Below are 13,407 nucleotides of genomic sequence, written 5' to 3'. Positions count from 1 at the left end.
TCTAATAAGACTTCTATATAAGGAACTTTCCTCTATAAAAGATGTAAGACTTCAGGTTTATTATTAAGGAATTTCAAATGAGCGATTTGATATATCAAAGAGGACAAAATATTTATTTGTTTCAAATATCTTATGTTGACCATTCTTTTTCTAATGGCATTAGATTGAATCTCATTAATAACAATATCCCAAAACTCAGGTAAAGATGACATCAAAATTAATACTTTAATTTCATCTTCAAAATTTATTTCCACTTAACTCAGTTGACTTATAATCATAATAGTGATTTATTCAACAATAAGGATGTTAGCATGCATTTGGAAATGAACCATATCTAAAAAATTTAGATAATATAGAAAAGAATTGTAATCTCAAAGACAATGATACTATGTGAAACTAGCCTCAACTTAACTCTTAGGGGCGGTAAACCAACGGTTCCTTCACCCAAGACCATGGCCCAACTCCTAATATGGAATGGATAATCTAGAGAATCATTCCAAGAACCCTAACGGATGGGTTACAAACTCACATTATCAAGCTCGACAACAAACAATGTCGCCGGTAAACTTAGGAATAAAAATAGGAGATATTTTATAGATTTAGGAGGAGTAAGTGAAAACAAAAAGAGAGTCATGACCCATTTTCGGTGGGTTCTCGAAGCACGGATTGCAAGTTAAGAGAGGTTGGAAACAAAGTAGAATGTTTTCTCGAAATAAAAAAAGAAATAAAATATAATGAACACATATATTTACAAAAAATCTTAGTTTTTGACCATGTTCATAGTGGGTGCTTGGATATCACACTCTATTCTTGTCTGAGAACAGTGGCCCTTAGGTTCTAAGTACATGGTTCTTTTCATTTAGACATTCGGTGGTCGGCTTTGTCCAAAATAAAAGGGCCCAACCAGATTCGAACTAATGACCTCTTGATCAGCAGTCAAATGCTCTACCACTGAGCTATGGACCCATTTTTCATGATTTCAACCTTAGTGACCCCTTCTACAGAGAGTCGGTCCAAAAGTGAAAAAAGAGTCTGTCTAAAATAAAAGGGCCCAACCAAGTTCAAAAGGGTGACCGGTCAAATTCTCTACCACTGAGCCATGGATCCATTTTGTAGGATTTTAACCTTAGTGACCCCTTAGACATAGTGTCGGTCCAAAAAGTGTAACAAATTTCTATCCAAGATAGAAGGGCCCAACCATGTTCGAATTGGTGACCTCTTGATCAGCAATCAAATGCTCTAACATTGAGCTATGGACCCATTTTGTATGATCTCAACCTTAGTGACCCCTTCTACAGATTATCAGTCAAAAAGTGACCCTACCGAATCGGCTATGGACCAATTTTGTACCGAATCGGCTACCTTTACATCTACAGACCCACTGTCACTCCTAATTCAGCTATCCACGCTAACATTAAAATGAAAATTCATCAGTAAAATTATTTACGCTAATTCATTGAAATTTGAAAAAGAAATCATCTCTAAATTTAGATAAGATAATAAGTTATACTACTTGAATCATGTGTGGTGAAGGTCGAACCAACACGTGACCTTCGAATCTTCAATATTACAAACTCCCAACTAAGCTATCCCCTATAACATTCAAAAAGAAAATTTTGAAATTTTAAAAAGAGAGAATCACTAAATTTAGATTAAATAGTGGAGTAATTTTAAAAAGAAATAATCACTCATTTTAGATTGAATTCATCCGTAAAGACTATAATATTAAAAATAAAAATTCATCCGTAAAGACTATAACATTGAAAATGAAAATTCTGAAATTTTAAAAAGAAATAATCACTAAATTTAGATTAAATAGTCAACTAATTTTAAAAAGAAATAATCACTCATAAAGAGGAGAAGTAGACAATTGAGAAACAAACTTTCAATGTTGCTTCGAGAATTACAAAGGACGGAATGAAATCATTTTTCAACCCGATAACTGGGTTTGGATACATTTTCACAAGGAGTGATTCCCATCTCAAAGGAAGACAAAGTTACATCCAGGAGGGATGACACTTATCAAGTCCTTGAAAGAATTAATAACAATGCATATAAAATGATCTTCCAGGAGAATTTTCAGCACATTCTACTTTCAATGTTGCTGACTTGAGTCCTTTTGATGTAGGTGATGATTTTCTGATTTGAAGAGGGGGAAGATGATATGGATCACGGTGTTCCAAATGTTTCAACTAGACCTATTACACGATCCAAGGCCAAGAAGATTCAACAAGCATTCATTCTTCATCTACAAAATTGGATAGGCTCGGTTCAACTATTATTTCATGTGTTACAAGCTTATTAGATTAAGAAAGGACCATTTGGAGCTTCAGAAGTGAATATTTACACTGAAGGAGCAAATGAAGTTGCAAGCATCATTACATGAGTTGTTAGAAAACTTTATTTATTTTTAATTTCATAAAGTTTGTAATGGTAGAATTGTCAAATTGACTTTGTTTTTTTTTTTTCTTTTTTTTGGAGATTTAAGGGGATCAAGATTAAATCCCGACCACTAACTTATTCTGTGGAAGACTATAAATACCCACAAATTATTATGTAAAAATCAGATTTGTGATGAATGAAATTGATCTTTGAAGTTGAGAAGTTCCCCTTAAAAATTCGAGCATCATCTATGCAAGTTTCATGCCATTCTTGTCTAGAATTGTGGTTGAGTGAAATTCCCAACCTTCTACTTATTTTTTGGGATTTCTTTTCTCCCTATTCATTGTAATTTATCCTGATACAAAGAAGTTTATTTTTGTAGGGAATGTATTAAGCACATGGATTTATTAATTACGGTGAACTTTTGTATAAAACGAAGTAAATACAAATGGAGTAACATGAGATAGAAGTAAACATAGTAATAAAAAGAAACTACATAAACTTAAAGGAAGTTAATCTCATTTTACAATATAAATATTGTTCAATTGTAACAAATAAATAATTTTGAAAACTAGCCACTCCAGATCAATCTATGTTTGGAAAACTAAAATAAAGAAAAAATAAATAAATAAATAAAAATATTTTTCAAAAACTTAGTTTGGTGTGAAATTTTGCTTAAAATTCAAATGTTTTCTCTTTTTTTTTATTTTTTTTTATTTTATAAAAGGATAAAACACATAATTTTGAAAAAAAAAAAAAAAAGTTATCAATGAATGGGCTCGAGTGACAATGCTGCTTCAACTGTGTGATAGACCATGTGAAGTAAACATGACAATAATAGTAGGTTCTAAAGCAAAAAAATATGTGGATAAATTTCATATATTGAGGTGCGGAAAACATATACACACAGGCAACTAAAAATAATAGATCCACTATAAGGGCATTTGGTCTAGTGGTATGATTTTTTTTTTTTACAAATTAGGTGGAATGAACAAAAATAATGAGTTTATAATTACCAAACAAAATATCAATTTTCAAATGGAACGGAGACATAAGACCATTCAAAAAAAGAAAAGGACAAAAGAAAATTATTAAATACATTTTCAACTAACGCATTTGGTTGAGAGATATTATGACCAATATAAGAAAGATATAGCATTAACTAATTTTCATGGACACATATGGATCCTTAGCATACTAAAATCTTACCATACTAAAATGACGGTTATCATTGGTATCAAACAAATAATAATTCATATCAGCTAAATCTTCCAATTGATAATTAGGCCAGAGAAAGATCTTGAATTTATTTTTATATCTATCAACATGTTTGCTACTTTTATCTAAAACTTGATCACGAGTTTTTCTTATTTGCATTGTAAAATTATGTATTTCTATGGATATCATTTCTATTTCTAGAATTGAAACAAAAATATGTGCATAAATTTCAAAAGATATGGACCAGCAACTAAAAAAGATAGATCCACTGCAAGGCATTTGGTCTAGTGGTATGATTCTCGCTTTGGGTGCGAGAGGTCTCGAGTTTGATTCTCAAAATGCCCCCAACAATTATATCAAATTGAAGAATGCAATATAATAGATTTGAAATAGGTTTTTTAAACCTTGAACCAAGAAGTAATTCAGATGGATATTTGGAAAAAAAAAAAGGAGCTATATTTAATTATAATTTACCGTGTCTTTATAACATGTTAATTAAAGAGAGGAAACAACAAGAATAAACAAACAAAGGAAATTTGTGTATGTATGATTCTCTTCAAATCTTGGAAACTACGAGGATTCCTCTCCTTTCTTGACATAAAGACTTACTTTTTCGGGACTTTGACCATAAACAGTGAACAATAACATTTAAAGAAGGTCGAGGTAGCATAATCATTCCATGAAGGCCGAGGTAGTCTTATAAAAGAAGATGAGGGTACCACTTTCAAATCATTGCATGAGGACTTCAGTTTTGTACAAGAAGACGAGGGTACCACTTTCTATTGCAGAATTTCTATGTGAATAGAGAATGAACCATATTCTTGGGAGATAAGATAGAGCCTCGAGCCTAACTTCAAAGGCATTACACAAATTATTCTATGATATTTTTTCTAGGAACTCTTTGTTATGTTGTCCGCTGAAGGTTTCAGGAAAGGGACACAGATTCTCTATTGCACTGATCTCCCAATAGAAGTTTTACCTAGGTCATCTGTCGTCACAATCCTTTTAAGGAAGATGCGCCCAAATAACCAGTGAAAAACAACATTTAAAGAAGTTTCAGAGAGCAAGAAGAGGATTGTGATAGAAGTTGCCCTAGGTAAAACTTCTTTAAATGTCTTAGCCAATCATGACCTCATAATGAGGAGTCTCTTGGACAACAATAACATATGGACAACAAATGTCTTAGCCAATTATGACGGTCATGATTGCTCAAGGCGTGTCGCCCAAATAATCGGTAAACAATAACATTGCCCAAATAACCGCCTTGGACAACAAATCGTTTACAAGAATTTTTGAGACATGCAACATGCAACCACAGGCAACACGCCTTGGGCAATCATGATTGTGACATCTGCCCCCACACAATTTATTAGATGAGGCTGACTTTAGGTCTCTCGATGCGCTTTCAGCTGATCTCATAATGAGGAGTCTCTTCCAACCTACTAGGTGCTGTTGAAAATCACTTCTCGGTTTGTTGAGTCTTCATGTCTTCTATGTTCGTGTCTTTCCTACTTTCTTCGCTTGAAACTTTTTCTTATTTGTATGACGTCATACCACCTGTTTCTGCTTGATGTCTTTTTGGTAGAAATAATAACGTTTCAAGTTACTAATGCGGACAACAAGGTTAGTCCGCATCCATAAGAGCAATTGGATTCTATATGATGTCTTCGTAATCTTATGGATAATTTTAACTAGTCCATAGTATTTTCACACCAGTCTTTGGTTCTTGTTGCTTTGAACTCGAAGTTATTTGAACTTAACTTATATGAACTCTTTATTTTTCTTGAAATTATTGTGGTTGACGCTTCCAACTGATCCTTCTCTTCATCCGTCTAGATGATATTTCTGTGTGAACACGTGTTGCTTCAGTGGTTTGTTTCTGTCTCCCTTCTTAAGTATCTGACCATTTTTTTGTCTCTCCTGGTGGGGATAAATCCATTATCTGACCTTGTTTTACGTCGTGGTGTTCATGTAGTGGCAACAAGGTTTCTATTGAGGTTGGCTCACTCGAGCTCCCCTTTTCAATTACAACAATAGCAGCAAGCGTAGATTCATCATGGCTATGATTCTTTCTCAACTGTAGTATCACATCATTTTCAACCCTCTTGGTTGATGGATGTTTTTCTGAATGATCGTCGAGTTAGACTCCATTACTACTAGACATTTTGCTAGGGGCATATAACTAACTTTGTGTTTCAGCAGGGCGTTCATTCCTGACACGATGTCGAAGTCATCCATTTCAACTATCACTAAAAATTTTGCCTAGTCCAAGGCTCCAGCTTGATTAGAGTTCTCATTGTGACTCTTAAGACAGGTAAAGCTTCCAAATTGACGGCGTTCATCTTTCCTGTATCTTGATGCCAAAGGATGTTAAAATATTTTGCATCGGTCTCCATCATGAGTTGTGGGTGGCTCTAGAGTTGACAATGGTGTTCCTTACTACTTTGTGCTTTACCCAAACCTCGACATACATAATATATATATATATATATATATTCATTTAACTATAACACATATGGTCCATGGATGAATTGTAACTCTTATGCTCATTAATATTATAATGGCTACTACCTAAATTATAACCTAAAGTTGATAATTGATGTCCAATTAGCCAACCCTAAATTTGTAATCATTGTGGAGTGATTGAAATTACAATGGAAGTAGTTTAAACTCCTAGTACCTTAAATGAAGTTGGTCTCTTCTAATAAAACCCAAATTTCTCTCTAATATGATTAATACAATTATGCTTCATCTTGAACCTACTAAACATGAAACTAAAACTGCCTTCAATTTAACTCCATTTTATTGTCATCTTGAATGACGTGTAGGATATATTCTTGATTTACCTTGATATTTCATATTAGTTAAGCTTTTTACAAAATCACAATTAGACAACAACAAAGATGAACTTGGGTCTGTTTATTATTTTAAAGAAAATTTCTTTCTCCATCTTACTCCTAATAACTCTGTAACTAAATTCATATTATGTTAAGAAACAAATTTTTGACTCGCAAGAAGTAAAATATGCAACTTTAACTAAAATTTCATCTAAACAAATTTTATTGTCATACAACATAGATTACAATTATAGCCTTCAAACAAAAACTAGAGTAGTTGTGGTGAACAGGATCACTCTAGTGTTCATCCATAATATACAACCACTACCTAAATTATGACATAAAAATTTGAAAACATAAGTTGTAGTTTAAAATTATATAAAACAATCCCCTAAATCCAAGAACTCAATCCTAAAGATAGTAGCTAACATAAAGTAATTGAAGCTCCACATGAAGTAATTTAAAGTTCCAGTTACTTAACTAAAGTTTATCTCGTTTTTAATGAAGCATAAGTTGCACTTAAGTTCATGAAATGTTTATAGACTCCAACTCTTAGTACTATTAATGCAATTATATTTCATATGAATTTGTCATAAATCAAACTATGGTACATTCAATACAACTTCATTTTTTTGTCATACGAAGCAAAATAGAAGAATTAAATCAAACAAACTGATGAACTGAGCCGAATAAATCCAACCCAATCCAAACTGATTAGTTTGATTCATTTGTTGGGTTGTAATTTATTTGATAACACTTGCATATTAGAACAATTCAATATTACATGCCTTACTTACAAGTAAAATACTAGACCATCAACTTTTTGTTTTATAGTCCAACAACCGCTCAAGAAAATAGATTTCAAACTTGAGAGAAAAAAATATATTGAGTAGGAGTTAAAAATGTTGCATTTTTTTTAGAAAGGGCATTTGGTCTAGTGGTATGATTCTCGCTTAGGGTGCGAGAGGTCCTGAGTTTAATTCTCGGAATGTGCCCCTATGTTCATTTCTCAAAAGATGAGCCTCAGAGAAAGCAATTAAGCAGCAACCTAGTGTATTATCATTTAATGATAATGCTCTTAATATCATTTACTTGTGTACTCCACGATATATGCCTCAAATGGAACTATCAAACTAAAACTTACACTAGAAAATAACTTCTATCGCAAACCCTATGTAAATAAAATAACTTCTATTTTTTTTTCTTCTCTCTACAGTAATTATGGCAAACCTTATGTAAATAATTTAACAGCGGTCTAGATCTAAAAGATATAATAATAATTGCTCATGAATTTCATTAACAAAGAAAATAAATTAAATAATTATGATACATTCCATAAACAACTTAATATATATTTCATAATAAGGGCATTTGGTCTAGTGGTATGATTCTTACTTTGGGTGCAAGAGGTCTTGAGTTGATTCTTGGAATGCCCATCCAAAAAAAAACAAAAAAAAAAAAAGTGCTCATGAATTTCATTAACAAAGAAAATAAATTAAATAATTATGATACATTCCATAAACAACTTAATATATATTTCATAATAAGGGCATTTGGTCTATATAAATTTCATATACAGACTAGCAACTAAGAATTATAGATCTATTACAAAGGCATTTGGTCTAAGTGGTATGATTATCGTTTTGACCTTGAGAGGTCTCAAGTTCGATCAAGATAATATGATTTAAAATGTGGTTTTTAAACATTGAACCAAGAAGATGAGAATGGAGAATGAAACATATTCTTGACAGAATAAAGACAAATTGTTCAATTGTATTCTTTCTAGAAACTTTTGTTCAGCTGTATTCTTTCTATTTCATTGTCTCGAGCCGGACTTCAAAAAGTCAAAAAGAGCATTATTACATAAATTGTTCAATTGTATTCTTTCTAGGAACTTTTCATTATGTTTTCCGCTGTTGTCACAATGCTTTTAAGGAAGATGCGCCCAAATAACCGATGAAGAATTTCAGAGAGCCATAGGTTCGAATCCTGTCACCTTGATGTGGTATTCTTAGGGGCCGAAGTGCAAAGCCCCGTAGTCTATCCGTGGTCAGGAAGGCAGGCATGTTGTCCGTTGTCGTCACATAGGTCATCTGTCGTCACAATCCTTTTAAGAAAGATGCGCCCAAATAACCGATGTAGAAGTTTCAGAGAGCCATATGTTCGAATCCTGTCACCTTAATGTGGTATTCTAAAGGTCCGAAGTGTAAAGCCCCATAGCCTATCCGTGGTCAGGAAGAAAGGGAACCGCGCACACTAAAAAAAAAAAAGAAGATCTTCTTTTCTATCACACATAGAATTGTCATTCTTTTGTCTTTTGAAACCTCTTACCTTATCAATCATTAGATAGGTTTTTGGTATCATATATCGAGATAATTATTATGAAAAAGCTATTCCACTAGTGTGACTTAGAAACCCTTTCTTTGTTGTATCAGTCATGCTATTTGAATAACCTGAAGTCATCATAGCCTCTCTACCAGTTTCGAAGACTCCTTCAGCATCAATGTGCTCCAATGAAAGAAATTAGACCCTTTCCTGAACCAGAATCGGGCATAAAACATCGAGGAGAAAGTCGAAAGTGAGCTCTTTTCGCGTATACGCAGTCTCCAAACCCAATTAGCCCACGGACTGTCTCCTCAACCCTGGCGAGTATGAGTGCTTGGTAAGAGAGAATGTCGAATGAGAAAGGCATTCGATTACGGCAACATTCACAACTACAAAAGTGCACTAAACCTAGTAAAGATCTTCGACCTAACGATAATGGAACTTCAAGTCCACTTAATCAATCCGCTTTTTACCTTATTGTTGACCAAATTGGATGCACGCCAGGCCTAAATTCTCTCTCAGTCACCCGGAGACGAAAGGAAGATCATATACGAAGTTTACGAATCGACGAGAAAGTGGATCTGAGTTCTACACGCTTTCATTTTCAAAAGCTTCGCTTGCCTACGGTACTTTATTCAGGATGTGCAACAATACGGTCATCTCTCAGCCATGTATAGAGAATTCCTTGATCATTTCCTTGGCGGATAACACAAATGAAATCACTTCCCTGACCGCCCATCTTATGAGTCCATTCTTGTCTTGTTCGTTTGGTGTACTATTCTATACCTCTCTCAATTGATAGAAAGACATTCGGGACCTGGGAGGGCCTATCGTGAGGGAACTTTTCTTTTCACGGTAGGAAAAGATAAAGCGGGAGCTGCATATGTCCACGGTGATCAAGGCAGAGCAACTCCTTCTTTAAAAGAGGTTGGTTTAATCGAAACTATTAGATCTGCTTTCTTTAAAGAAAAAATAGGAGCTTTTGGTTTGGCCGATGTCGATTCGTATGGCAATGCAGACTCGACTCAAGATGAGAATTTCGCTTTTCATACTGCTGCTATGAGCCGAAAGAGCTGGTAAGCTATCTCGATAAACAAAAGGAAAAAGCACGTACGGGTTGACCTTGTTACAAGGGGTGGGGGCCAACCAAAGAAGGTTAGTCGAACTAGGTTAGGACCTTTGATCCGGTTAAGCTAGGTTCTTCTATGCGAGAATGTATGCGTATCGATATCCTCTTTAGGAACAGTTGCTTCCTCTTTTTGTTTATACGTTTGGAGAAACCTGCTAAGCCCGCCTTTTTTACCAGGTGTGATTCAATCTTTCAGCTCAAACTTTTCTATTGTCCTACGGAAAAGGTAGGAGTACGACTACCTTTTCCTTTTCTTGCCTGAGCCAAGGGATCATTCAGTTTCTACCAAAAAGTTTGCTATCTATTAGTTACCGTAATCGAATGTATTTCTCATTTCATGTTAGCTCCTCCAAGAGCTTCCTGGTCTGTAGTAGACGAAACCTTGGACTTCTATCGGACTTATAGCATTGCATGGTGAGCTTGCCGTTGAGGGTTGACCTTACAGGAGATCGAGCAGCCTTTCTTTCCCTACCTGGTATGCTTAATTTGGGTTTAATTAAGAGTGAGTCGTGCAAGGAAGAAGGAACTAAGAGGTTTAATTTGGGTTCGTTTGAACTAAAAAACGAACCAAAATTTTTCAAACGAACCCAAATTTAAGACTCACTAGCCCAAAGTCCATATGTGGTAAAAAAAACAAACCTTCCGTGGCCCAACCCTTATTCGCAGTCCGCATCCAACCATTTCTTTTTCAACCTACACGTATTCTCCAGGCCAAACTCACGTAACTAGTCACAAGATGCGGCCCACAACTGAACGGAAGACAAGTGTCACAATCGCACTCATGTAGTAGTGAGACAATGATTATGTGACATTTGTTCTAATCCAATGAACAAGTCCACCATGCAAAATTAAGATTGAACTAACAATAGCAGTGTATGCTCGAATCACGTTTAGAAGAAATATTTTAGAAAACGTGAGCGAGGAAATACGTTAAAAATAATTTCAAATAAAGCAATGTTATAAGCTACAAGTGAAGAAACAATAACTGGTCATGTTCTCCTATAGTACATTTTGGGACATTTTAGTCCTAATGGGTGTAGAAATGATTTTGAGGACTAATCATACACCCCGTATTGGCACAACAATAATAGTAAAGGCCTATCTAAGATGAAAGCAAGTAAAAGGGGTTTGGAATGAGCATGCCACCATGAACCACAAATTGTTTACAAGAATAGCTGAGACATCTAACATGCAGCCACAGGCAACACGTCTTTGCCAATCATGATCGCGACATCTGCCCTTATACAATTTGTCAATATCTCTATCAACTTGCTCTTCATAAACTCAACGTTGTAGGATGAGGCTGACTTTAGGTCTCGCGACGCGCTTCTAGCTTATCTCAGCATTGAGGAGTCTTTTTCAACCTACTAGGAGCTGTTGAAAATTACTTCTCGGTTTGTTAACTCTTCAAGTCTTCTCTGTTGGTGTCTTTCCTACTTTCTTCGCTTGAAACAATTTCTTCTTTGCATGACGTCATACCACCTGCTTTTATTTGATGTTTTCTTGGTTGGAATAATAACATTTCAAGTTACTGATGTGGACAACAGGGTTAGTCTGTATCCATAGGAGCAATTGGATTCTATATGATGTCTTCCTAATCTTGTGGACAACTTCGACTAGTCCATAGAATTTTCGCACCAGTCATTGGTTCTTGTTGCTTTGAACTCAAAGTTGATCTGACCTTAACCATTAGTCAATATTTCTTCTTACATTTTCTCTATCATGTTCTTTGTGTTCATTTATATCAAGTGTGTGCATTGTTGTGTGATTCTAATAACTGGTATCAGAGCGAGGAGAGATTGACCACGATTTGTGAAGATGGAAAGTTCAAAGACTGGAATTGAAAAGTTTGATTGATTCATTATCAGTTTCTAGAAGATGCAGATTGAAGATTATCTATACGAGAAAGAAATTCAAGAACCCATTTTGGGGGTGAAGTTGGATACCATGACCACGCCGTAGGGTTAATTTGGTTGACGCTGCCAGGGAACTAAAAAAAGTGCGATTGGAAATGGTCCATACAGACATTTGGGGACCATCTCCAGTTTCTTCATTTCTAGTACAAAAATTTCATGGATTAGATGCCTCGCACTGTGCAACGACAACTCTCTATTTTCCTAAGGCTAGTCAGATATCTCATGACCACTCTTTTCCTCCTCACCATATCTAGACACTATAATGTTGATCCAGTATTGTCTTATATAGTTAACGTTCACTCTTTAACGTCCAAGGACATTTTATAACTACCACGAAAATCAAAACATACAAGTTTTATACCATATCATATACTACAAAATAGGGTTAGACTGCTTAATTGGTCGTGGAGAGACATGTCATCGAGCTGAGTCATAGAGATATACGACTCTTTATCCTAAGAAAATATCTATAGAATTTAAAATCTGGCTGCTCTGATACCAATCTGTCACAACCCAAATTTTAAGGGTTCAAAACTCAAATAGAAACTAAAATTGAGAGTGAAAACAAAAAAAAATAAAAGTAAATTAATATAAAATAAGAAAATGTTGTAAAATTAAAATGAGATTGAGAAAACAAAAGAACATTAAATATAAAATAAAATTAAATTATAAGATGGTGTTCTTCAAATTTATCCAAACAAAAAAAAAGTGTTTGGGATACAATTACAAAAAAAAAAAAAAAAGTACAAAAAAAACTCAAACACAAAGATCCAGATTCAAATCCAGATTCTTGAACTCCTAGTACCTTAAATAAAGTTGGTATCCTCTCATAAAACAGGAATTTCTCCTAAGATCATTAAATTCTTATAGACTCCAGGCTCAATATCATTAATACAATTATGCTTTATCTTGAACATGCCAAACATGAAACTAAACTGCGTTCAATTTAACAACATTTTATTGCCATCTTAAATGATGTGTAAGGTATATTCTTGATTTAAAAGTTCTTGTGACATGATAGTTCATATTAGTTAAGCTTTTTGCAAAATAACAAGTTAAAAGACAACAACAATGGACCTAGGTCTATTAGTCAATTAAAAGACAATTTCTTTCTCCATCTTATCAATAATAATAGTTCAACTAAATCCATATTATGCAAAGAAACAAGTTTACTATTGATAAAAATAACTACCTAAATTATGTCCTAAAAATTTGAAAACATAAGTTGTGGTTGATAATTACACAAAAATTTCCCTCAATCCATGAATTCGTGTCCAATTAGTCAATCCTAAAGATTGTAACTAGCATATAGTAATTGAAGCTCCACACATGAAGTAATTTAAAGTTCCCCTTACCTAACAAAAGTTCATCTCATCTTTAATGAAGCATGAATTGCACTGAAGTTCATGAAATGCTTATAGACTCCAACTCTGAGTACTATTAATGCAATTATGTTTCATATGAGTTTGTCATAAATGAAACTAAGGTGCATTCAATACAACTTTATTTTCTTATCATAGGAGGCAAAATAGAAAAATTAAATCAAACAAACTGATGAACTGAACCGAATCAACCCAACCAAAATTGATTAGTTTGTTTC

General features: G+C 34.1%; 2 non-coding genes across 2 annotated transcripts; both read right to left on the bottom strand.

Moving 5' to 3' along the window:
- Positions 1 to 894: 894 nt before the first annotated feature.
- On the bottom strand, positions 895 to 966 carry TRNAS-GCU. Its single transcript has one exon. It is a non-coding gene; the product is annotated as a tRNA-Ser (tRNA).
- A 222-nt stretch (positions 967 to 1,188) lies between these two features.
- TRNAS-GCU lies at positions 1,189 to 1,260 on the bottom strand. Its single transcript has one exon. It is a non-coding gene; the product is annotated as a tRNA-Ser (tRNA).
- Between the last annotated feature and the right edge of the window lie 12,147 nt (positions 1,261 to 13,407).

The sequence above is a fragment of the Cucurbita moschata genome, unplaced genomic scaffold (assembly GCF_002738365.1).
Source record: "Cucurbita moschata cultivar Rifu unplaced genomic scaffold, Cmos_1.0 Cmo_Scf00077, whole genome shotgun sequence".
Lineage (NCBI taxonomy): Eukaryota > Viridiplantae > Streptophyta > Magnoliopsida > Cucurbitales > Cucurbitaceae > Cucurbita > Cucurbita moschata.
This window is presented reverse-complemented; position numbering and strand designations above follow the sequence as displayed.